The following is a 25,305-nucleotide window of genomic DNA, read 5'->3' on the forward strand; positions in this document are numbered from 1 at the left end:
TAAGTTTACCTTTCCTGATGAGAAAGCCAGCATCATCAAGTTAAAAATAGGAGCCAGGAACAAAATTATCATAAAGTTAATTTATTTTGGGGAAGGGAAAAGGTGCGGGGCGGTGGTGTGTGGAAGAGAGAGGAGAACAGGATACTGTCTTTAATGGATGCTTACAAAAAGAGCTCCTTTTTCCAGACGCCTCATACTACTTAGGTAGAGGCAGTAGGGAGCAAAATTATCTAGCTTGGACTATCTGAGTTCATATGGCTGAAAAAAGTAAATCTACTTTTCTAATTGTTTATCTACTAAATTTCTGTAATATTTGCAAAAATATATACAGATAACTCCTGAAAGAATTTGAAATTGAATTAAAATGGAGGTAATGCATTATCAACAGGTAAATATTAAGGGACAAACTGACAACTGTGAGGAGTGTTTAAAAAAGCATTACAAAAAAAGAGACCAAAACATCCTGAATTTTTCCTTGGACTTTCAAAAGCTGTTTTGAACAACTTCTCCTTCAGTAAATGTTCTGACATTCAGATAGAGTTTGTTCATATTAGGTGAGTGGAGTTATTTAACTAAAATATATGGACTATTCATTTGCTGTTCTCCAGCAATTTTCTAAAATAAATATACCTGTCTTCCATGCTTTCCTAAATATTTTTTTTCTGCAACTGGAGAGGGACTTATTGAAAGAGAATAAATTAGTTTTGGGGGAAAAAAAGGCACCCAGCAGCATTTATTATGGCACCTGAAAGTCCGTAGTGCATACTATTTTTCTGAAAGTTAATGAAACGTATAATTAGAATTCTTTTCATGATGATTTTTTAGGTTTTAACTATGGAGTGTATGCACTGTGGAGAACAGTTAAGCAGAACTGTATCACTACTTAGAATTGGAGCAATTAGCATGCTAAGAAGCACACATACTTTTAGGTCATTTCTGTTTCAAAGTGCTTCTATCCAAAGCTGTTGTCTTTGATGATAAACAGTGCTTTTGTTTGAGACTGTTTGAACTTCAAGATGGACAGTGTCGGCGTTTTCCTTTTCCTGTACTTATTCCTCTCCCAGTACAAGAATGAAGAAACGAGAATTTTTATAAGTAGACTGAACAAAATTTGTCCTGCTAAAAACATTTAATTTTTAAAATTTACTATGTAAAACCTCCCTTTTATGGTATTATTAAAAGGCTGTCAGTGTTAATGGTAGTGCAGACTTTGAGAGACAAAATGGATAAATCCTATCCTGCAGCACCTCCTTTGAAAACATGGCAGATGAATGAAACAAAACAGAGATGTCCATAGAGATCTGCATATGTGGTTGCAGTGTAAGGATTCCCAAAGATAGTTATCTGTATTAATAATTACATCTGCTTTGGCAAGGCTTTGTGAGTTGTATGAGCATCAGAAGACGCTTAAACACTTGTGATCAGATAGATGGTAACAAGTAAAGGCTGAGAAGAGATGGTGATATCCATCCAGGTGCTATGAGAATAGCTATGTAAGAAGTCTGTCATTCAAGTAACCTACTCAGATGTGAGATTGAAAGAAATGTTTCACCTGAATCCTGTCAGACTTAAACAAGAAAAGAAAGGAGCAAAGGGCTGGAGACAGATTTTGGTGAAAGTGCATAATTGCTTTCATGCAGATAAAAGGGGCCTGAAGTTGAGGAAGGGATATAAGCAGAGAGCTAAAGATGCTGTACTGCCTGTGGGGTAGGTGTGGGGCTTCTGGGATGTTAATGGGTTTTGTTGCAAGGCTACAGAAAAGTAGTGTATGAATAAAGAGATTGTAGGGCTGGAGCAGGTGTATGGATTTAGTTGTGGAGCCAAGCATAATATCCAATGGAGAGGTGGTAGGAGTGTCTTAAGGTCAAGAAGGAGCTATGGAAGAAGAGAGGGGGAGCAGAGATGTGTAGCAAAGGCTTAGTGAGGGTGGAGGGTTTGGGTTAAGGCTGCTAACTTTTTTCCAGTGCCAAAGCTGAGAGGTCCTCACTGGAAAGTAGGCACCTACCCACTCTATTCAGCTGGTAGTGTGCGTGTGTCTTTATACAGAGTGATCTCTGTATGTTACAGTGTTGAATTTGGCCAAATGGATACTGGATTGCTAGGCTCATAAGTGAAGCCTGTATTTGTACTGCTCAGCACTGCTGGGGTGGGTAGTTACAAACGCAAAAAAGAAAAACATATTCCTAATGCTAAATTCAAGTAATTTCTGCATAACAATACTTTAACAGGAGTTTTGTGGCAATGTGAAGTGCAAGAAATGCTGGATCTGCAGCTGCAAAATTCTTGAAGCAAACAATAAGGCTAGTCCCATGTACCATCCAGGCAGCCATTTATGTGGGTGTTCAGAGTTAAAGTTAGGAGAAAATACTTAAGGTATTTAGAGTAATTTTACCAGGTGTTGTTACAGAATGCTTCAGTACACTGCAATGCCAAACGTTCTCCACCCCATTTGAGATATAATATTTATATTGTGTGAATCTAGAGATTAAGCAGTTAAAATATAAGTGTATGTATAAAATATGGTTGTACTGTATTAGCAAATCCACATGGGGAAGGAGAGTTTTTGTTTTGCATCTTTAAAAGACAGAAGAAATAGTCTTTTCCCCATTTCTTAATTTCTGTAAGGTGATTATTTCAATGCTAACTCAAAGCAGTCTTTGTGGATGTCTGCTGCTGCAGCCCTGTGATCTTTCCCCAGGAGCTTTCAGTGGGTAGAAGGGGGATACTTCAGCTACGTACCCAGCAGTACGCCTCCGAGTGTAGTCCTGTAGTGTTCCACTTCTCTCAGTCTCAAAGAATTTTGATTAAACTTTTCAAGGAGTGTTACTAGGGAGGAAAGGGACACACAGCTCCCTGTAGTATTACTGTTCTGATGTCTGCCTTTATTCAGAGGAATGTTTCATTCAAAGCGCACTGCAGATACAATTAGAAAAGGAATAAGGTGAAATTATATAGCTTGTATAGGCTTTTATAGCAATGCTTTCAATTTTTATTTTCTGATCAGCATGTGCACCTCTGAGAAAAAGAATTAGAAGTGGAAGTGCAGCTTCAGTCTGATGCTAATGTTCTCTTGCGGTCTTTCTACCAGAGAAAGTGAGATACAGAATATACATTAATCAGCGAACTTGAGACCAGGAAAATTCCCAAAACTTTCTAGATAGTTGAGAAGTTGCTTTTAGCTGTCTTTCTAGGTGAAGGTTCCTAATTGTTTTTCAAAACCGGTATTTTGGTAGGCAGGTCTATTAGAAAAAAGGAAAACCCAAAAAACTAACAAATGGAAAAATTAAAAATCATCACATTAGTAAAAACATATTAACAAGAGTCTAAAATTTGGATCCCCCTAGCCTCATTGGTTAGCATAGTGTAGGGATCAGACAGAGCCTGAAGAGATATTGAAGGCAGCAGTCTATCACCTATTGCTCCATTTTGGCTGTCCATCCTGTTACGACTCTTAATTTATAAATAAGGAGGGCCAGATGGCAATCTCATATTGTTACTGCTCTTTTGTTGTCTACTTAGAGTTTTAGCTTCTTATACAAATTGAAAACTTGGCTATAATTTTGTTCTTGTCCTCAGGAATTTTCTTTTTAATTTTAAAATGCAGTTTGTACCAACCAATTTGATTCTAAGTTTTGATGACTTCTGGCTGTAAGATCATATTTCAGGTTGCTGGCACTGAGGCATCTAACCTAGCAGATGTTTTCTGAGATGATGTCCTTTTCAGTTTTTATACCAACGGAATTTAAGCCAAGTTATAAAGGAAAGGAATCAGGGCTTCCTTCACTGCCCCATCTCTCTTTCAGACATGTCTGCCACACTGGAAATGTGTATGGCTGGGCTTGATTAACCCTAACGAAATCCAATTTGTTTAAATGTCAAATAAACATATGTGTTCACAAACTGATGCTGTTACCCAGGTAAGCCACACTGTTCTGTCATGAAAAGAACTGTAGCTGAATGAAGTGCTGCTTACCACCTAATATGTTGGACTGCACTGAATTTTCCATATGCACTCACTGCTCAGAGATAACCTGATGGCATTTTATGTACATTTTGAAGAAAGAAAATCCTCTATCAGCCACATAGAAGGAGCAGGCTTAACCCCTGGGTAGGAACAGAAAAGGGGGCACTTTGAAGTGCTAAACAGCACCTCTCTGGGCTCCCCTCAGAAAGGACAGGTTGTGTGAGGATAGGTGACGTGCTCCTCAGTGAGCTTTTAGTAGCAAATTCAAGCTACAGGCTTATGAGCAGGTTGAGCGTGTTTAGACTTGTCAAGATGAGTCCCTGAGCTAAGAAAAAGTCACTTGGACATCTGTTGGATGCTCATATTCATCAACCCTCAAAATATTCTTGGCTCTAATATTGATTTTAACTTCACCATAGATATTCTATGAGACAGAGAATTTAATGGGAATTTTGGTGTTTGCCTTTCCTTAGAGCCTGCTCCTCAAAAACCATCCAGCAAAAAATGACACATACTCATAGTCCATTACAGCAATTTCTTTGAAAAAATAATCCAAATTCATAATGCAACTTATTACCATCTCAAATGGTAGTATTTGTTCCTTTTCTTGGTGCAGAAAAGGTGGCATATTTAGCAGCCTCCCAAATTACTTTTTAATTGCTATCTACTACAGGTCACCATATAGATGTTGAAAGTACTGTTGTGCATTTGACTGCAAGTTCAGGATTTAGGATATTCTTGAGGAAAAGCTGTGCTGGTGGTTTATTTGCAGAGACTAACAGTGTCTGGACACAACTTGTTAGTGATTACTTCCCAGCTGGGACAAGAAGCCTCTCCAGAATGTTGACCAAGTTGTCAGTCTGTATATAAATGAAGAAGCTTCATTCCCAAGAAAGCAAATACTTGTGCAGAAATCCTCAGGGCTGCTTTTGATTTCTATTCCTAAAATTTTGCTTTTTCCAATTATGTTCATACAATGCAAATCAGCTCATTAAATCTTACTTTCTAGAGAAGTAAATGCTACTTCTAATCAACAATTCAAAACTATATAAAGAGTTTCATTTTATTGTCTCATCTCAGTTCTGATCTAGACACCAGTGAGTAAACAGAGGCAAAGATCAGTCCTGTGGCACTCATTGCCTTTTGTCTATATGAGAGATGCTAATGTCTACAGTTAATATTTTCTAAAATGATCACAGCACTAGAAAAAGATTTTACTGGGCTTGCAGTGAGGCTGTGCACCTTGAAATGTCACTGTGCATTAGATTTACCATTTCTCACAGCCCTAATTACAGAAAAAAATCCAAACCCTGAAATAATTAATATATTTCTGATAATTAGTTTCTTACTTTTACTTTTTCCCAGTTGAAGTATTTTATCTTCCTTAATACTTTATCCATCCCTTTGAATAAAGTCATAGATAGACCATCTAAAAATCACATACCTTATTCAATTTTTAATTTTTTTCATACTGAAAATGAGTACTAGGCTACATGGCTGCTCAGTAACAGTCAATTATTATTAAAAGTTAGCTTTCTTTTTAACTGGACATTGTCCAAAATCTATGTCCTTCAATTGCTAGTTCAGATGCCTCAGCTAATTTTTTAGCCATCTACACTGAATGCCAACAAACACTTGGTCATTTTCTATGGCTAAGTCCCTCATAATCCTTCCTATGTCATCTTAAATTATTTGAACTGCTGCTTAGCATTGTGTCATCAGCAATTTTGTACCTCTTTTCATTGATTCTATCAGCTAAATTGTTTCTACAGAGAACATCAGGACATAGAATAGACTAGAAATACAAACCAGCTTAAGACCGTTATCTAAACACTCATCCCTAAAGAGTTGCATACAGGCTTCATAATGCCTTTGGCATAGATTAACTGCAAATCATTACAGTCTTTGCCAGCAAATGTTTTGAAGGACAGAAGCAACTCAAGCACCCTTCAGAAATTTATTATACCGCTGATTAGACAATAGTCACTGTTGCAACATGCCTGCAATGTGCAGCAAGGTGACTCCTCCTGTCACCTCTAGGTTAATATATCAGAGCAACTTACCTAGTGCGAACAGTATTCAGTGTTACACGTCATCGTTCTTCTATTCAGAATTTCCTTGGGAATTGATCCTGATTTTTCACAGCTACAGAGTAAATTCTAGATAGCCATGGTATTTTGCTAATTTAAGTTGTACCAGAGGGTGTTCTCTTTCTCCTGTGGCTTCATGATTTTTGGAGAAGAATAGCTAATACAGTATGGAGCGCAAACAGTTAAAGTATGTCTTCTATGGGAGAAGATTGATAGCAATGCTTAAAAAAAGCTGAAGCCTCCTCTCTCACAGAATGAGAATTAAGAGTCATGACTGAGAAGTTATTCAGGGAATGGACATTTTCAAAATTCCCGTTTGAAGAAGCCCAAGAAAACTGCTATTGCAAGCTCTTGGGCTGCTGGGGGTTGCATCAATGAGCCTGATGGGCTGCCACAGAGTTGGGACCCCATCTCACAAACCCCTTGTTAGGCAAGCTGCCACAGAGCAAAACTTACAGATGTTATGTTATTGTTTCTAAACACTGTTATGCAATATCCAACCATCTCAAAGAGGATGATGTGGTATTCCGAAACATGAGCTACTTTATATCTCTCTTTAAAGAATGGTGATATTGCAGATGAATTTGAGGTACACAAATGGTCCAAGGGCATCCCCTTACCAACAGATAATTTGTAATAGACTCTAGCTATTCATATTTCAACTATTTTTTTTTTTCCTCAAAGATGTGCAGTGTACTAGGGATTTGCTGTGTTTGGACACCCTTCTCATCAGATGCCCTTTGAAATGCCTGTGGTTAGCTGCAAGTTATTAATCTAGAAATAATTCACACCACCTCCTCCACCTCTTCTAATTTTATCTGAAAGTCTGTTGCTGCAATTCCTAGTCAGGGCAAGAAGAATTTACAAAATGTAGCAAGAGGTCTGAACAACAATGAACTTTATTTCCAAGGATCAGAACTACTGAGACTACAATACATAAAATGACAACTTTATTAAGGAATGAATTGAAGTAATATGATGCTTCTGAGAGTTTAATCTAATTTGTAGTTTTCTAATAAGGTATAAAATGTGTCTGCAGTCTCTAAACTTATTGAGTGTGTCTAACAGCTGCTTCTTTCTGGAAGAAAATTTATTGGAAATCAGTGATATTTTTTCTAGATTCTCTATTTACCTGAGTTAATTTCCAGTGTTTATAGGCAAGTATGACTTAAAATAGTGTTAACCTGTGTGCTTTTATTTACCGTAGGAATTAAGTACCAAACAAAAGGCAAAACTGAAATATTTTCCCTTGCCTTCTTAGTGTGACTAAGTGATTTTCTCTCACATACTGTTGAACTGTTGACTCCAATAGGCTAATAAGGGACTAAGTCTGGGAAGTATCTGAGTTTCAGAGAAACACCAGTTAAGTGTTTCATGTTCATTCATCCCTTGACCTTTGAGTTGAAACAGTCAATAAGGAGGCAAATTACTGTCATTGATATCTGGTTGTTTTCCACTATAAGAAATCTCTTTCATACTTCAGTTTTCCCTCGGTATACTTTATTGACTTTCTCAACTGAACATCATTTAATATAGGCCAAGGGAAATAGATTCTAGCTATAAACCACCCATACTAGTGTTAAGAATGAACTGTCCAGTTCCTAAACTGAGAAACAGAATGAAAGAAAAGACTAGCTCGGATACATGTGTTTAATCTTTTCAGATATTACACACAGTTAAAGTTTTTCGATTGTTTCAGATTGAGAATTTATTTATTAATATTACAGTTCATGTTAGACTTAGCTTTAGGGTGTGCTTTTGTTTTGTTTTAAATCTCTCATGAAATTCTAAGGAGTTTTGAAACAGTTCTAGTTCCTCCTGTGGGTCAGGGACCTGAAATTTTTTGAATCAGTAGCCAATGGTAAGCAAATTTCTTCAGATAATCTGTTCCAGCTTTCAGGCAAAAGTGAAGCCTGGGTATTGTAACTTGCTGTTGCTACTGCAAATCCCTTTCTCTAAACAGCTCTCAGCTGCTGCAGTATGGGTGTATATTCCTTCCTCCATCAAAGGAAGAAATGCAAGGGACAGATGTGCACTTTTCAGACTTCCTTCGAACCTCTTTACAGATTTTTTTGTTGCGTTTCTACTTGTATCCTTTCTACTAAACTCAAACTAAATTCAGGTTGAAGGTTTGGTTTTTTTATACTACTGGTTCAACAGATATCTCACTTGTCCTTCATCCTGCCATGTCCAAATCTGATGCACTCTAAGATGTGTTGGGAAGATTCTCCAGGCACAATTTGTATGCATACTTATGATATATGTAGGCGATGGTTAATGTCACAGGTAGCATGATTTGATAGCACTGGATCTAGAAAGAAAAACAGTTTGTGTTGAGGACCTGTGCAACATAATGCATGTTCGGGAATCTTACCTTGACCTAGCTCTAGTCTGTGCCATGAACTGCGTGTGTGTTAGCTGGAGTGTGTGTTTCTCGAGGCTTGTCTTCCAATTTAGTTTTCTGCAAAAGAAATACAGTTTGTACTCTCTGAGAGCACTCTGCAGTGCACACCAAAGCATGCTACGTTGCAATAATCAGGAGTTTTTGCTTTAGAAGTGCAAACTAAAATGGTAGTGTGGATGCAGCAATGGATTTGGTGTGTATATGGTGGTGTTTGTGCTCTGAGGTTGTTGTTTGTTTCGCTTCAGTAAGATTAATCTTTCTGCTATCTTTATGTTGCTTACATAACAATACAGCTTTATCTGAGAAGATGGTATTTCATGCTCTTGGTTCTAAAGATCTTTGCTCAAATTCTCCTGTTGGCGCATTTGTGTGAGGCTTTTAATTGATCTTGATTTGGTAAGAATTTCAGACTCCTAACTTCTGCGTCTCACCCATAGTTTCCCTGTTTCTGAGAAAAGCTATGTATTCAGTGTCTGCAACCTGTGTCTGTGTTAATGGTAACCTTGCTGTGTATCTTCTCTTACCCATTAATACTATCTCATTCAGTCTAGTTAAACCAAAATATCAGTTAACATGACGAGAGATAGCAAAATGACCTAATGACAATTGGTTGCTTTCTTGTATAACACTTTTTCCTCATTTCTTATCTATTTTCATAGTATTTGGTACTTCCATCTCTAGCCAGCTGCCTGAAAAGTAACTAGTCTGAGTTCCTTTTAATTTCGAAAACCACAGGAACAAAGCGTCATGCAGTTTACAAGATATCTTTCCAGTCTGTAAATGCTTTGATATGGAAGTAGACAATTTTAATTCTTAGATTAATGACCCCTCACACAGAATCCCAGCACGAATATTGTTGCTTGCTCCTGTCCAACTCACCTTTTATCGGCCAACCGTTGCTGTTGAGTAACTGTCAGTTTCTAGTTCTCTTGTCTCTGTTTCTTACTCATGAAATCAGTTGACGGAATACTAGTTCAGTTCCTTTGTTTAACTTGCTATTTTATCATCTTCAGAGAAGCAGTTCATAAAAAAGGTTATTTCTCTTCCTTGCTGCAGTATAATTTGTTTTAGAATACCAAAAGCATATGGAGAAATGTTGACATTTCAGCAATTAATTTATTTTATTAAAAAAAAAAAACTTACAAAAGTAACATTAGCTAGAGTAAACATAAATCTTTCTACCTTAGTGCATGTTAAAAATGACCTGGGTGCTCCAGGACCTAGAAGCCTAAAGTGCTGTGTGAACTGGAGCAAAAAAGAAACTGGAGCAATGAAGAATTTGCATTTGGCACTGTCATGTAATATTATTTTTCTTTTGACACTGGGTGAGTCAGTGAGTAACTAACATGTGAGTCTGTACTTTTGCTTGAAGTACTTACCTCACAAGTGCTTATTATTGAGGCTGCATGTGTTATCCTTATTAATTACATTAATTACCTTTCTAAGCACTCTAAGCACACACCTTTCTCAACATAATGTTTAGACAGAAAGCTAGGAGTTCTTGATTCACTGGTTTGATTTTAGGAGGGGACTTTACAAAGCAAGTGGGATTTGAGATCGTTATTGCTCTCATTTTTGTGGCTATTTTTTAGTTTAAATATAAACTCTGAGTGAAGAGGCATCTAGACCTCTACATCTACACTCTGGCTGATAACTTGTACCCTTGGCCCGTGCTGCTACAGGGATTTTGGAGGAGAGGTGGCTTCTCTCAACAGCATCTGCTGCATGGGTGTGCAGGTGTGTTATGGAGTAGCATGCTTTCTAGAGAGGCAGAAAAAATGTAATATGCAGGCTGGTGCAGAAGCTAGATGAAGGAAGAGACCTTTAGCTGTTGTTGCAACAGTCTCTGCCTGTTTCCCCTCTGAGGACATTAGCAGACGAGCAGGGGGAGCAGTAACAGCTCAGGAACTTGGTGCCGCCGACTCCATCTGTGGGACCGCAACAGTCTAATAATGGCTGGTAGAAACAGAGATACTTTAATGCCTTTTTCCACAAGGTGTCATGTCATCCTGTATTTATCCTATAGGCTGGCAACTCTATACAACTTCAGGAAAGGAAGTCTCTTCTGGTTCTGCTTTTCTACAGTACCTAGTACAGCAGGATCCTATCCCATTTCTGGGACCCTAAGAATTATCTTAGTACAAGTAAGAATATAATAATACATCTGTTTTCCAGGCTTACTGAGATGGCTGAATCACTACACTCATCTGGGCTGCATGAGAATAAAGTGGGTGGTAGCTTCTTTCGACACTTTCGACAACTTTATGTTTTTGTGGGAAGTAACTTCTCTCTACGCTTACATAAAAAAGACAACTTGGATGGAAAAGCTTATTAGTAGTTCTTCTGCCTTGTTAGGACTGATGATACAGTTTATAATACAAACTGAATTCAAGAATAATATCCCTATAGTATTAAATCAGTAGAGAACAATTACTTGGTGGTTTTTTTTTTCTATCTGCATCCACTCTCTCTGCATAGGCTCCTCTGTCTGTATCTGTCAACATAGAAAATATGATATTAAATAAATATATGTCTCATAGAGAGGAACATTTGCCAGTGCCATACTGTTTTCATCTGTCAACTTCCTAGCTCACGTTTACTTCTTTTGACCATAAGTTGGTGTGTTTTGTTCTCTACTCACATAGAAAACTTCCCTACTCTAGGATATTGTCCCTGTATTGTAACACAGTACATTCTGATCCTTGGTAGTGGTTATGAGGAGGCAGATCGAGTACTTTTTGAATGTGTGGAACTGATTTAAGGAACATTATCTTTTTAGGTACCGTGGCAGTAATTTATACTATTAATTATTCAATACAGGGAAATAAGTTTCCTAAATTGTAGCTGGAAAGCAAGAGGAAATTGTCTCCTCGAGATCTTTTAATAGACCAGTTATCAGATTAGCAATCTGTTAGCAGCCTGGACTGTCATGAGCAGGAACCTACGCACAATATGAGCTGTCATTTATTTTTAGAAACAGAAAGAAAAAAAGAAAATGAAGGAAAAAAAATTGAAAAATTTACATGTCTCAAATAGTACTAAAGTTACCTTATAATACTGGAACTATGCTCCATCAACACCAGTATCCAGCCTTCAGCAAAGGCCATAAGTAAATGCACTGTAAGAAGAGGAAAAACTAAAACAGAAGTTAGTCAAAAAGCAATCCAAACCAAAGATCCTAAAAAAAGAAAAAAATCCTTTCCCAAGGCATATCCTTTACCTCCTGTAGAGAAAACAAAAAACCAATCAACATCTAATAGAGCTTAGTCACTTAATGTGCTGGGCTTTCTGAGATGTAAGGTCCTGAATAGTATCAGGCAGAGCAGAGTAGTGAAGTTCAAAAACTTTTATTTAGTTGTAAATGAGAGCACGTGAAATGCAGGTACCTTGCTATTAGCGCAGTCCTGTACTTCAAGGTAGTATCTTATTTTCTAGTTTTTTTGATTTTTTTGTTTGCTTTGTTTTGTTTTTATGGCACTTCTGAATTACCGACATGTGGATTTTGCATCACATTGTGCTGTGACTTGGGCAGAACGTGGGCTTATACTGATTAATTCTTGGGAAATCATTCAACCCGTGCCTTCAGCAGGTGAGCCCTGTTGACATATTGGCAAATATCTGAAGTACTTGATACAGCCACTGAACAGGATTTGGAGCTGGAGACTCCCAGCAGACTCCCTGTATTGTTTATTTCTGACTTGAAATTATTCCTATAAAATGAGCAGAAGTTCAGCAACAACTGAAACCTGTCTCAGAAGTTGGCTTTGATTCCTATTTCTAGAAATTGCATCTCACAAAGCCTTCTGTGTTTCATTCAACTAGTCAGTATTAGCTATTCCCCGCAGACAAAAAAAAATAGGTAGGCTGCATTTATAAAATGCTTCTTTTTCTACTGCTATGTAGTCATTGTGAAAAATCAGTTTATTGTCCACTCGCAGAGGTAACATGAAAGGCTTTTACGAGTCCACAGTTTGCAATAGTTAACTTTGAGAGTGACTTTTGATCTTCTGGAAAAACTGTATTAGGCCTACATTTTGGATGGCTACAAGAAGTATTCGATAGAATGTGTGATTATCATTCTTCTATTTCCTTACCTGATAGCTGAGATTATTTTACCACAAAACAATTCTGAAGTAAAACAAACTCCGTGAGAACGGTAAAATCTGTAAAGATTGTAAGAACTTCTAAAGAACCTCTGCAAAATGTTTTCTGTTTCAAAATCTTTGTTGCCTATATGCTACCCTTCATGCTCCCCCAGCACATGGCAGAAGAACATTTCCTACAATAATGTGTTGGTGTTGCTTGTTTGCTTTTGAGCAGTGGTCAGATTTCATGTGCACTGGCATGGGTGATCATATGCAGCCATGTGTGCACTTGAGTAATGCCTAGAAAGTCAATTTACTCTCCTAGTTTACAGCTGAATGATTTTCCTGTATTTATGGAAACAACTAATATGACAGAATGGGACTGAAATTAAGCGGTGCGTATTAATACTTCAATCTTCTTTGTTTCTTCAGCCTCCTGTCAGGGGGTTCATGTTAGGCTTGTGGTTTTCTAAGCAGTACTTGCACAACTCTCCAAACTGCAAACTACTATTTGATGGACTGCTATGGACTGGGAATGAATTAGACACCTGCCTATCATTTTAAAGACAAAAATGCTTTTTTTGGACTGTTTTATTTTATGAGGAACAGAGCTTGGAGGATAAAATTTCTTTTTAAGGTATTCCCTTGCATTTAAAAAGAATATTGTAAGACAAAGTTCTATTCCTTTTTGGTTTTGTTCTGAAAAGCTGTTTTTCTCCAATGAGAACTTCAGGAAAGCAGAATAGTTTATACTTTTTGGTATTTCTATGGAAAATAGTGCGTAATACAAAATATGACTTGGTGTGGCATAGAGCCAGTAGGTAAGAGAGAGGCAAATGAACAGACAAGGCTACAGTACTTGGTAATAACTCGGACCTCTTGTAAACTCTGACATTTACTTAATGAGACAGGATTTCCTTCTTATTTTGTAATACAACAGTTGCACTTGAGCTTTGCAAGGGCGGTAGAATAAACTCTGCTGTTCTTATGCTGGCTTTTTTTCCCAAGCCCCTAAATACAAGAGATTTCAAACAACAAGTGTTCCTAGGTGATTAATAAGCAACTGCAAAGAACACATTTGCTCTTTTGTTTCTTAAATTCATAGGTTATAAATAAAATGTATAAAGCATTTCCTGCAGAGATCTGTATGTCAAGTTCAGGCTACCATGAGTATTACAGTTGAATTATAAAACCCTGAAAAATGGAGTGTATCTTGTGGCAAGATAACATTTACTCCAGGAATGCAAATGGTTACCAGGGTAATATTTCATGCTTATGATCATATTCATTTTGCTAATGTACCCAAGTGTCCATTCTAAAATTATGGGAAAAATCAATCTCAATCTGCACAAACAGATTGATGCCAAAGGCTGAGGGACAGAGACAGTAATTTTGATGCCTGCCTGGCTTTTTAATGTAAAGCAGTGGTAGAAGGAAGCTGCTTTCCTGTACTTTTAGCTGTCAAGTAGCAAAGACACTGTTGTAGCATACGATTAAAGGAGGCGGAATTTATAGTTCAGGTCTATTTCTGTGTGACAAAGCTTTGAGTTGTGTTGTATTACTCTGAATGGCTTCATTTTTTGTTCCATCACTTTGTCTGCCAGAAGTACCCAGATGATTATAAAGCCCAAGGAGGACCAAGAAATTGGTGTTCTTTTGCTGGGTTGGAGACTGAAAATTCAGTGCATTCTCTTTCCAAAGCAATGTTCATCTGGTGTCATATCAAAAGGAGGTCTGAAGGGATAGACGTATTTTATGTGGTGGTTAAATGACTGCTAAATCCTTCACTGAAGGTCAATATAGAAAATCTTGGACGGGCGGGGGGAACTGATTAAGCACCAGTACAGTTCTGCTGTGTTGCCTCTAGTGACTGTATTAGCCTCTTCTGTGACTGACGATTTAACTATAACACTAATGACTTCTTTTCCCAGAGTTAGGATATCGTTTTGATCACGAATGGCTATAAATAATGTTCTTTAAAATATCATATATTGTAAGCCTTTGCACTGAGAATTTGGTTGTTGTAAGTTACTGTAAGTTTATGAAATAAGATATGGCAGAGAAATAGTTGAATAATTTTCTGTGTGCATCTATGTATTTTTGTACAAATCTGTCACTGTTTTTGCAGATGGTTATATTATTCTCAAACAATATTTTCCCTAACTTGTTAAGAAATACATTTAGAGCTATCTTAAGTAAACGGACATATGATTTACTGATGGCAGCATACCTTTATGATTTATAAAATACCTGTTGACACAGAATTTTTCAAAAAAAGTATTCTTTCATTTTTTCCTATCTATGAGATATTAGTACTCACTAACAGTAGCTTTTCTGCATATCAGTGTTATTTGCTAATGGAAATAAAATACATTCCAATAAAAACATTATCCTGGAAACAAAAATAAATAATTTAAAAAAAACCTTTAAAATAAACACCCAAGTATTAGGTAAATAAGTTGGACAAAGTGCCTGTTTTTAGTGAAACAGCCCCTGGTGAGGGGCTGGGCAGAGGTTTGGACCCGAATAGATCAAGTGACTTACTAAAATAGGAAGCTATAGCTTCTCAGTAAATGTCTGTATATTTAACAGTTTTGTACAAGTTTATTTTAATACATTAATTAAGAATTTCACCAGTTAGTGTATCACAGTAAATTTCTGACTGAACTGCTTCTATACCGCCTAATAACACATAAACTGACTGTAATGGAACTAAATCATGTACAACTAGGGAATGAACAGATTGCCTGTGTGTAAAAACTTACTCTTTCTTGATCTGATCATAACTTAGACTCTACATAGTTTACTCTCTCTTCTCACTTGGTGGATGAGAGCAAAAATTTGTTTCACATTAAATGAGAATGGAAACAAACCCCTTCAGAAATATGAATATAGCCATCAGAGGAATTCTTACTGTATGGTTGTCTTGAATGTTATTTTTGCAACTGTTGCAATATAATTGCTCTTGCAATTTAGAATCAAAATTATAAAGCTGAAACAAAACATTTCAACCATAACAGAATTATTTTTGTGTCTTTTTTACTGTAAAAATATCAACGGATTGAATACATTCCTGTGAAACATTCATTTTCATAAAGTCAGCATTTCTTCCATAAAAGTTATTTTATAACATGTCAAACAATTATGTTTTTACACACGTACTGTAGAAGATACTTAGATCAAACAGACATGCAGCACTGCTGCATGCTCAGTCTTTGGCCTCTTAACCTCAAAACATGTAATCATTTTAGACAAGTAGCTAAACTACCCCTTAAGGGGACTAGAATGTGATAATATTTTAAAATTAATTTCAAACTAGTTAACTCATTATTGGCAAAAGTGTAGCCATAATTGTACATTGCTTAGGTTTTTAATATGTGACTGCAGTGCAGACGTAACTGAGATGGATTAAGTCTGTTTAGGTCAGACTGTTAAATCTGTGTCCCCAGTCTTAGTTTCTTGATGCTTGTGTTTTGATGAAAGCCTTAGCGTCTCTTGATCATACGCTTAGGAAAGCCTTAATAGTGAGATTTTAAAAATATTATTTCTCATATTTTTGATTGGTGCTCATTGAACAACAAAAACATTTAGAAGTAACGTGTTTGGAAGAGGAATATAACAGATTTTGTCCTAAGTATTTCTTTGGAGACATCTCCTGGATTGAAAATTACATGATTCTTTTTAACTTGTGTCTATCCATTGAGCAAATTAAAACTTTCAATATAAATTTGAATGAGTAAATATTTCAAAATGGATGGAGTACTTTGGATTGCAGAAAAGAATTGAGATGGACTCCTTTATGTTGACACACCTGTAATGCCTCTAGCTGGGAAACTAAAGCAAACAGCTGACATGCTGAGATGCAGCGATACAAAAGGTTGGAGTTGGTGCCCAGAGCATTCAACCCTCTCACTAGTGCTCGGTAACGTTGTGTTTTCCAGTGCAAAAAGAAAAAATAATCTCCCTTGGATTGCTCCTTGCAGGAAACCATTTAGTTAGTATGTTCATTTCTTGGTAGCTGTTAGATAACAGTAAATTCTCTGGGTAGATGTTTTCCAAACTTTTATGGTATTACAATTCAGTCGGTGACTGAAAAATTCTGGCAGTAGGCTCATTTCATTACTGTAGGCTTAGAAGAAATCAAATGAGAGATGTCAGGCTTCCATTGAAAGGTGTAAAATATGCATGTGCCTACTGAATTTAGTAAGTATGAAAATTTAACCAAGTCCAACTGAAATAGCATGTTTTGATGTTTGTTTCAATGGGCCTTAAGTACATTCATGTATGGCATTGAGTTTATGATAGTCAGACTGTCATACACGCTGTTAAACATAGAGTTCAGGATTATATGCTTGTAAAATGTGACTCATGCTGTTTGTTAAATTTCTTCTCTCAATGCATTTTTGTTTTGGGCACTATGAGTATTACAGTTCTGTTTAATATCAGTAAAACCACTTTGATCTTCTCCTGTTTGATACTATCATGATGGCTAAATTTATTTCATTATCTGTAAACATTTCTAATACTTTTGGGAGATATTTGCCGAACATTTATCCCTTGTTTATAACATTTTAAATGTCAATGAGGCAGGTCAGTAAGAGGCTCCTGCTGAGGATGGCAATGTGACTGTTAAGTTGCCAGTGTCAGGATGTGTCTCCACCAAGACTCCAAACTGTTGTCTATACTTAATAACTATGCCAAAAGGGTGCAGTAATTGCTGTCAAAGGGGAATATAGAAAAATAAAACCCAAAAACCAACCCCAAAGCTGCTGTGTGCATTAGAGTTAAAACCTACATCTCTTTCTTAAAGAATCTGTGATCTAGAATGGTAAAGAGCGAGCAGCAGGAAGACCCTGCTGATATCTTCTATTTAATATCAATGAAGGCAATGAATAATAAGTTGTTTCACCCAACGCATAGTTTGCAGTAGCCAGCTATGACCAATATTTAGTTTATCAGTTTATCCAGAGCATCTTCTAGTGTAGCATTTGAACAAAGTCAATGCTGTTCCACTCTGAGGGAGTTGAATTGCATTTTACATACCTTAGAATATACAACGTATTGTATTTATGAGTTGATGGTGTAGAAGACAGAAAGTAGGTGTTGTCAGAAGGTCATTCAGCTGCAAACAGTACATATAATAAGTAAGCCTTTACCAGACAACTGTTATTTTATCTACTTACTGGATATTCATTTAAATGTTTTCAAGCGTTCTTTCTCCAAGTGGATGAGCATGAAAATAAATGAAGAGTGAAATACAGATGTTCAAATATATATGGCTCATTAATTAGGTGTATAGCAACAGCTTTCAGTGGGTCTCAGATGTGCAAATAACAATTTTAAATGAGGATTGTGTTTTAAAACAAAGTTTCCTGTTCTTTAAACATGACAGTTTTGTGTTCTAGATCATTTAATTCAGTAATCAAAAATCTACATTTTAGAAATCATTGCTTTTCTTACTTCCCATGAGCACAACGCATGAAATTTTTTTCATTTCAATTATTTAATAACCTCTACTGCAAATGTAACATTGCTCTTTGATTCCAAATGACTTGATTACTATATTGTCCCAACTTTTAATTAGAATCACAGAATCACAGAATCACTAGGTTGGAAAGGACCTTTAAGATCATCAAGTCCAACCATTAATCCAGCACCACCATGTCCCCTAAACCATGTCCTGAAGCGCCACATCCACACGTTTTTTGAACACTTCCAGAGATGGCGACTCCACCACCTCCCTGGGCAGCCTGTTCCAATGCCTGACCACCCTCTCAGTGAAGAAATTTTTCCTAATATCCAATCTAAACCTCCCCTGGCGCAACTTGAGGCCATTTCCTCTCGTCCTATCACTAGTTACTTGGGAGAAGAGACCAACACCCTCATCGCCACAACCCCCTTTCAGGTAGTTGTAGAGAGCGATAAGGTCTCCCCTCAGCCTCCTCTTCTCCAGACTAAACAACCCCAGTTCCCTCAGCCGCTCCTCATAAGACTTGTGCTCCAGACCCCTCACCAGCTTCGTTTCCCTTCTCTGGACACGCTCCAGCACCTCAACATCCTTCTTGTAGTGAGGGGCCCAAAACTGAACACAGTATTCAAGGTGCGGCCTCACCAGTGCTGAGTACAGGGGCACGATCACTTCCCTGCTCCTGCTGGCCACACCATTTCTGATACAGGCCAGGACGCTGTTGGCCTTCTTGGCCACCTGGGCACACTGCTGGCTCATGTTCAGCCGGCTGTCAGCCAGCACCCCCAGGTCCCTTTCCGCCAGGCTGCTCTCCAGCCACTCCTCCCCAAGCCTGTAGCGTTGCATGGGGTTGTTGTGGCCGAAGTGCAGGACCCTGCACTTGGCCGTATTAAACCTCATACAGAAGGTACTCTGTGATTTTGACAATGCATGTGAGCTTGAAAAAGAAGAAAAAAGTTTAAATGGAAAGGTCAGAGTAGTGTCATTAAGTTTTTCATTAAGTCTTGAAGGCTGAAATACTGACTAGGTTTAACCTGCTTGAGTTTGGCCATGAAATACCCATCCATACTAGGTGGGTCAAAATGTACTTTCAAGATTAGAGGAAACTGCACACTTCTGAGCATGAGCAGCAGGTTAGTTACGTACAAGGAACCCTTCAGTCCCTCTCCAAAGGTGGAAAGAAGGAAAATAGGAGCCTGCTGTACTAGGATTGCACAGGGCTTGTCTCTCACCATAGCACTGACATCAAAAGCATTTAATATTGTCACTATCAATAGTATTGATGTTTTTCCAGTTGCTGTATTCTCAATAACAGCACAGTCTTTTGTAATACATCTGTTACTTTAGATGTGACTCTGTATGTGGGTATACATTTGTTTCATATATGAAATGCCTGTATATGGAAATGACTTTGTTCCAGCAGATAAATATAGCTGTTATGCTACCTAATTAATTCATTTGTATCTTTCTAAATAATGAGGGGAAAAGTTTTTAGAGGAGCTTATGATGTTTGCTATCAAAATTCACACTGTATAGAGATGAACTCTTTCGGCTGTTCTTGCAGTAATTGAAGCTTCAAGCATATTAAAAAAAAACAGTTATGAAAACCAACCATATTAAGACCAAGATAATAAGAACCGAACTGTAGTAAAAGGGAGTATAAAAAAATCCCAGCTGTATATATATAAAAAAGTAAAAAAATCCATTATCAAAATGACAAACTGCCTAAAAAACAATCTAAAAAAAAAAATTAACCACATTAAACCCAACCATTTAAAAACCCAACCACATTAAGAACAACCAACCCTATTAAAAACAACTGTGTAAAACAATTGTATAAACCCCAAATGTATAAAAACCTAACCATACAAAACCCCAACCATATGAAAAAAAAAAGTGTGAAAAAGTAACAAGATAAAAACTAACTATAATACAAATAACCAACCATATTAAATAACCAAAGTATAATAAACCAATTGTATAAAGAAGCCCAACTGTATTAAAATCCAGTCTCTTAAAAACAATCAACTTCATTAAAAATCAATCATTTTTAAAGAAATATCAAAAAAACCCATATAAATACCAACCATATTAAACAACCAGAGTGTAAAAAACAACCATATTAAAAAGAATAGTAGAAAAATACCAAAAGTCTAAAAACCCCAAAAATATAAAAACCCCCAACCGTATAAGCAAGCAACTACATCAAAACAAACCACACCACAACCAGCCACTTCAAAAACAGCTGTACTAAAGACAAACATTAAAAACCAAATGCAGTGAAAACCAACCGTATACAAAACTGTAATAAAAACCCAATTGTATGAGTACCAAGTGTGTAAAACCCAACCATGTTAAAAATAACTACGTTAAAAAACAAAAGTATAAAGAAAACAAGCCTCAAACACCAACTGTCTAAAAAAACCATGCATCTAAGATAACTCTCTAAAAAACAACTGTATACAAACCAACCATGTAAATACACAATTGTATAAAAGAAAACAGAAAAAACAAGAGCAGAAAAAAGAATCATATAAAAAAGAATTCTGAAGAACTCTCCAAAAAGCCTACCATATTAAAAAGCAACTGTATAAAAACAAACAGTATAAAAACTTACTGTATTAAACAACCAAGCTATAAAAAACCAACCATATTTAAGAGCCAAAGTATAATAAACAAAATGTTTAAAAACCCAACCACATTAAAACCAACCATACCAAAACACCAACTGTAGTAAAGCCAGTGTAAAAAAGAATTTTTAGAAAAAACAACTGTATAAAAAAACCCCACCAACTTAAAACCATCCATATAAGAACTGTAGAAAAAAGAATTGTATAATAAACAAAAGTGCAAAAATAAACAACATAAAAAGCATAAAAGCCTAACAATACTCAGCCCCATCATATACAGAACCAACTGTATAAATAAAAATATAAAAAATATACAAAACCAGAATATAAAATATGAACTGTAGAAGAAAATTCAAAGTATACAAAGTGAATTGTATAAAACCCCAACGTATAAAACACTAACCATATAAAAACATTTTAAAAATATATAAACCCATCTGTACCTAAATTTGAACCATTAAAAAACTAAACATATAAAACCCCAACTGTATAAAAAGCAGAAGTAATAAATTGCCAACTTTATAAAAATGCTTTTTTTTTTTTTTTTATAAAAAGTATAAAAGCCTAACAACAACAACAACAATATTCATTTACTGGTGCTCTCCTTTCTGTGATTTTTCCAGGTCAGAAATTAAATTAAAGGTGTGTTAATTTGTCATTCAGCTCACGGTTTTCAGTCGGCCTTTAAAATCCATCCACAGCCCACTGGATTCTCTAAATTCAGTTGGTCCTGTCAAGCATTGTTCTGTTGTGAGATTAGTGTTTAATCAATGACAATCTCACCTGCTCTGTGGAAAAGAAATGCAAAAGCTTGTGTAGAAAATCAGTTGTATAGATCAATTAATGTATGGCCTAGACTTCATTTAGTTGTGGGACTCAACAAGGTCAAATATTAATATGTGAACTTATTTGTGGCAGACTGTCAAAAGAGAAGTGGTGGTTGCAAGGTGCTTTTTGGCTCAGTGCTATGTCGGTTTGACACTGATTTAACCCTTTGAATTCAGCTGAGTTAGAGATTTTGGTGAGATCTGAGGAAGCCTTCATTAATAAAGTGGATTTCCAGCAATGTTAACATGGCACGCAAATGCTGAACTGTATCTTTTTGGATAATTGCTGCGATCCATTTTGAGTCATGGCAGAGAGGAAACTGGGGCATAGTGATCATTTTACTGCTGAAAATACAGATCCAGTTTATCTATGTGATCAGAACAGAATCTGGATGTAATCCTGCTATTGATACCCTGCTACACTCACTAGCTGAACTAGTGTGTGACCTTAATCTGTAGAAACATTTGAATTAACAACACTTAATAAAAGATTCTCATGTGCATATTCAAAAGCTCTGAATGTGTGCAGTGGTCAGGTGGATGCTGTTTTCTGACTTGGGCGTTACCAACAGAAGTGGTCACTAGGTAGCAGAGTTATGAAAGCAACTTTGTCAAATGGCCTCCGGCTTCCTCATTGACCAAAAGGAGGAATAATCTTCTAAGGAGTTGTGAGTCAAAGCAGAAGCCTCTACTGAATCATGCTGTGAGGGTTATCAGGGCACTTGGTTGATTATGAAGGAAGACTAGAGATATAGCCTCACTAGGCTATAGTTAACGTTTACAAATATGCTTCTAAATTCCTGTTAAATCACTCTTGTTCAGCCTCACCTTACTCCCAGCTGCAGCTCTGGAAATGCAGCACGGGCTTGCCCAGCTGCAGATGAGCTGCGAGGTGGTGGTGATGGCAGTGTGAGGGCTGAGCGGATCTCTGCCCGAGTTTCAGCTTTCAAGGAAAATTTTCTTGACTAAAGAAAATTAACTAAAACGAAGGTGGAAGAAATTATCTGTAACTTGATCAAATGCGATGCAAGTCAGTCATCATAATGTCATGTAGAAACCTGATACCAGTTTTATAAAGTAAATTCTCAGCAGAGCCATACTTTACAAAATAAGTCACTGTTTAAGACATAAGCAGGACGTGTCATTTCAGCTGATGTAATGTACTGTAACATTTAATTTCACTTTTGAAACTCAGGTAGTATCATTGCAATGTGCCAGGACACTAACCCTTCATGTTAATGGACGTGGCAAAGAGAAGTAAAGGTGTCTCCACTGGCAAATACTGAGAATGTGTGGGGAATAAATTTTGTGGTGACCTGTCATGAAACTCAGTAATGTCAAACATTAATTTTCCTTAGCACACTGTGACACTAATTTAGCAGCTAGTAGAGAGCATCAGAAATAACGCAGTCACCTGTCCCTGCCCTAGTAGCCCTGCTTCCAGAGTGCTGACAGAATGGGAATGATCTGGCTTGTGCGGGGATTGTGTGTTGGGGAACAGGCAAAGGTAAAGACTCCACATTTTATGTTATGTCATGTCATTTTCCTTAAAAATAGTAATGTTTATTTCATTGCTGCATAATTGCTTTTAGTGAAAGAAAAGTCCGTTTTCCTTTCCGGTGTACAAAAGCCTCTCTTTTTTACAAGTCCCAGGCAGACTGTTCTCTGATTGCATAAATACATAAAATGTCCCTGTGGAGAGAAAAGTTACTTTGTCAAAACGATAACTTGATCGTGCGTGCGCACTCTCCCTCTATAATTTCCATACTAAGTTTTCTCTGTTTGTTAATTACAATATGTTCAGTTAGTCATCTTAATGCTATAAATGCCCTCTTTGTTTCTATAATCCTTGCTGTTTTCCAGTGCATCATATATGTCCATACAGAGGACAGTGGGAGCTCTGAGCAGTTTTGGCATGGGTTGGCCTGGAGAGGTTGCGATGTCTCGATCAGTGGAGATATTCAAAACCCAAGTGGACACCGCCCCGGTGTGGTGCTGTTCCTGCTTGAGCAGGTGGTATAGGGGATCTCCAGATCAACTGTTTTGTGTTTCTGTTTTTAAATCATGTTTTTATCAGCTTGGGATCCTCTCAAAGCCTCATGACCTTAACTTTAGATCAAATGTAATATGCAGCTGTAGTTCTGAGACCTTGCTGAAATTTTTTTTGCATGTTGTTTCAGTGGAAGTTGTCCTTTCTTTAGAAGTGAAATTTTAGTTCTGAGAAAAATCTGTGATCCTTTTCTGTATGGAAAAAGATATCTTCAAAAATTTATTCATGAGCAGATTCATCTACTTGGAATATTTTGTGTTGGGGGTTTGAACACTGGTAGTCCAAGTTCAGGATTGCTCCTAACTGTGTAGTAGCAGTGTCCTTTTTTCCCATATATGGTTCTCTCTGCCCTCCTCCAGTGTTAGAAGTTTGTTTGGAGTAATCCCAAATTTTGCAAACCAGGTTTCTAGTTTCCAGGACAATCCTATCAGTTATGCATACTCTGTAAACCTGCATACTCTGTAAACCTTCACCCATTTTCTAAGCTATGATGCCTCATCACCTTTTCCATCCAAGCAGATGAATGCCTTGCATGCATATACCCATTCTTCCTACATTTCTTTTTGGCGTAAGATGATCACTGACATTTTTCCATACTAAGAACCACTCAACTGTAGCTATTTTCCAAATGAAGTCTTCCTTCTAAAACCATTTTCATGCACAGAAAAGGAGTAGGGGTCTCCTTCAGGGTTAAGACTTTGTAATTACTGGAAGAAAATAAAGGCATTGCTGAAGAATAGGTTTCTGTTCAGAACAATGCATATTTCTTGCTATTATGCACCTTAATTTTGTATGTATTCCTGATACTCCATAATGAGAGAGATTTTATTTTCTTTTTTTCTCATCTACTTGTAGTAATGTCATGGGCCTAATAAATCTTATCTACTACCCTCAAAAAGGCCATAATTGAGACAGATAGAGCTGACGCATTTGTTCTTCACCTGGAGATGGCAAGTAGAGCAAAGCAGAAGGAAAGCTGTGCAGCATATATAAGACCATAGTAATAGTCCAGTTTTGAAAAAATATGATAACAAACTGTACACCAAAAGAAACCTTTTTCCTTTGGAATGCTTAATATGACTTTAATCTGTATGTGCCTAATGCTTTACTTTGTATAAAAATGGCAATTATTATAATGCAGAGTATGAAATTTTGCTAGAATAAAAGTAACACTATGCTATGTGCTTTAAACGTAGTATTCTGAACAAGTCCAGTGCTCTCTGGTACATTCAATTTATGCTTCAGTAGAGGAGTTCTGTTCTGCAGACAGTATGTTTATCAACATGTGAGAAATGTTTGCTTCAAAAGAAATTACTCCAGAATTAAATTAAAAGTGATAAAAACTCAATTTACCATGATACAGTTTGTCAGTGACTCAGCGATAAGGGCAGCAGCTGCAAGAAGGTGGGAGATGAGCTTTCGGGGAGTACTGTGTGAGTGTGTGAGATGGTGTTAGGGGAACGGCTTTATGCATTGAAGCTGCACAATGAAACAAAATGGTAGTTCTTTGCTTAGATAATGCTGATAATGATTTGCTGTAGAAAGTATGAAAAAATTTATTCAATATAGACTGGCCAAATTCACCTAGAGCATAGTTCCTTGTCTGGATTATGAAAAATTCAACACCATATTGTTGGGGAAATTAAGAAAACCACTTTTGGAAAATTCATTGAGAATTTTGGGACTTTGTTTTAAATTTGATTTATGTGTAAGACTATGTGGTGATTGCTTAGTACCTTTATCTACAGTTGAGGAGGGTCCCTAGTATTTCCAGTATAACACCATGGC

This window comes from Phaethon aethereus (genome assembly GCF_964289735.1).
Source record: "Phaethon aethereus genome assembly, chromosome: 14".
NCBI classification, from domain to species: Eukaryota; Metazoa; Chordata; class Aves; order Phaethontiformes; family Phaethontidae; genus Phaethon; species Phaethon aethereus.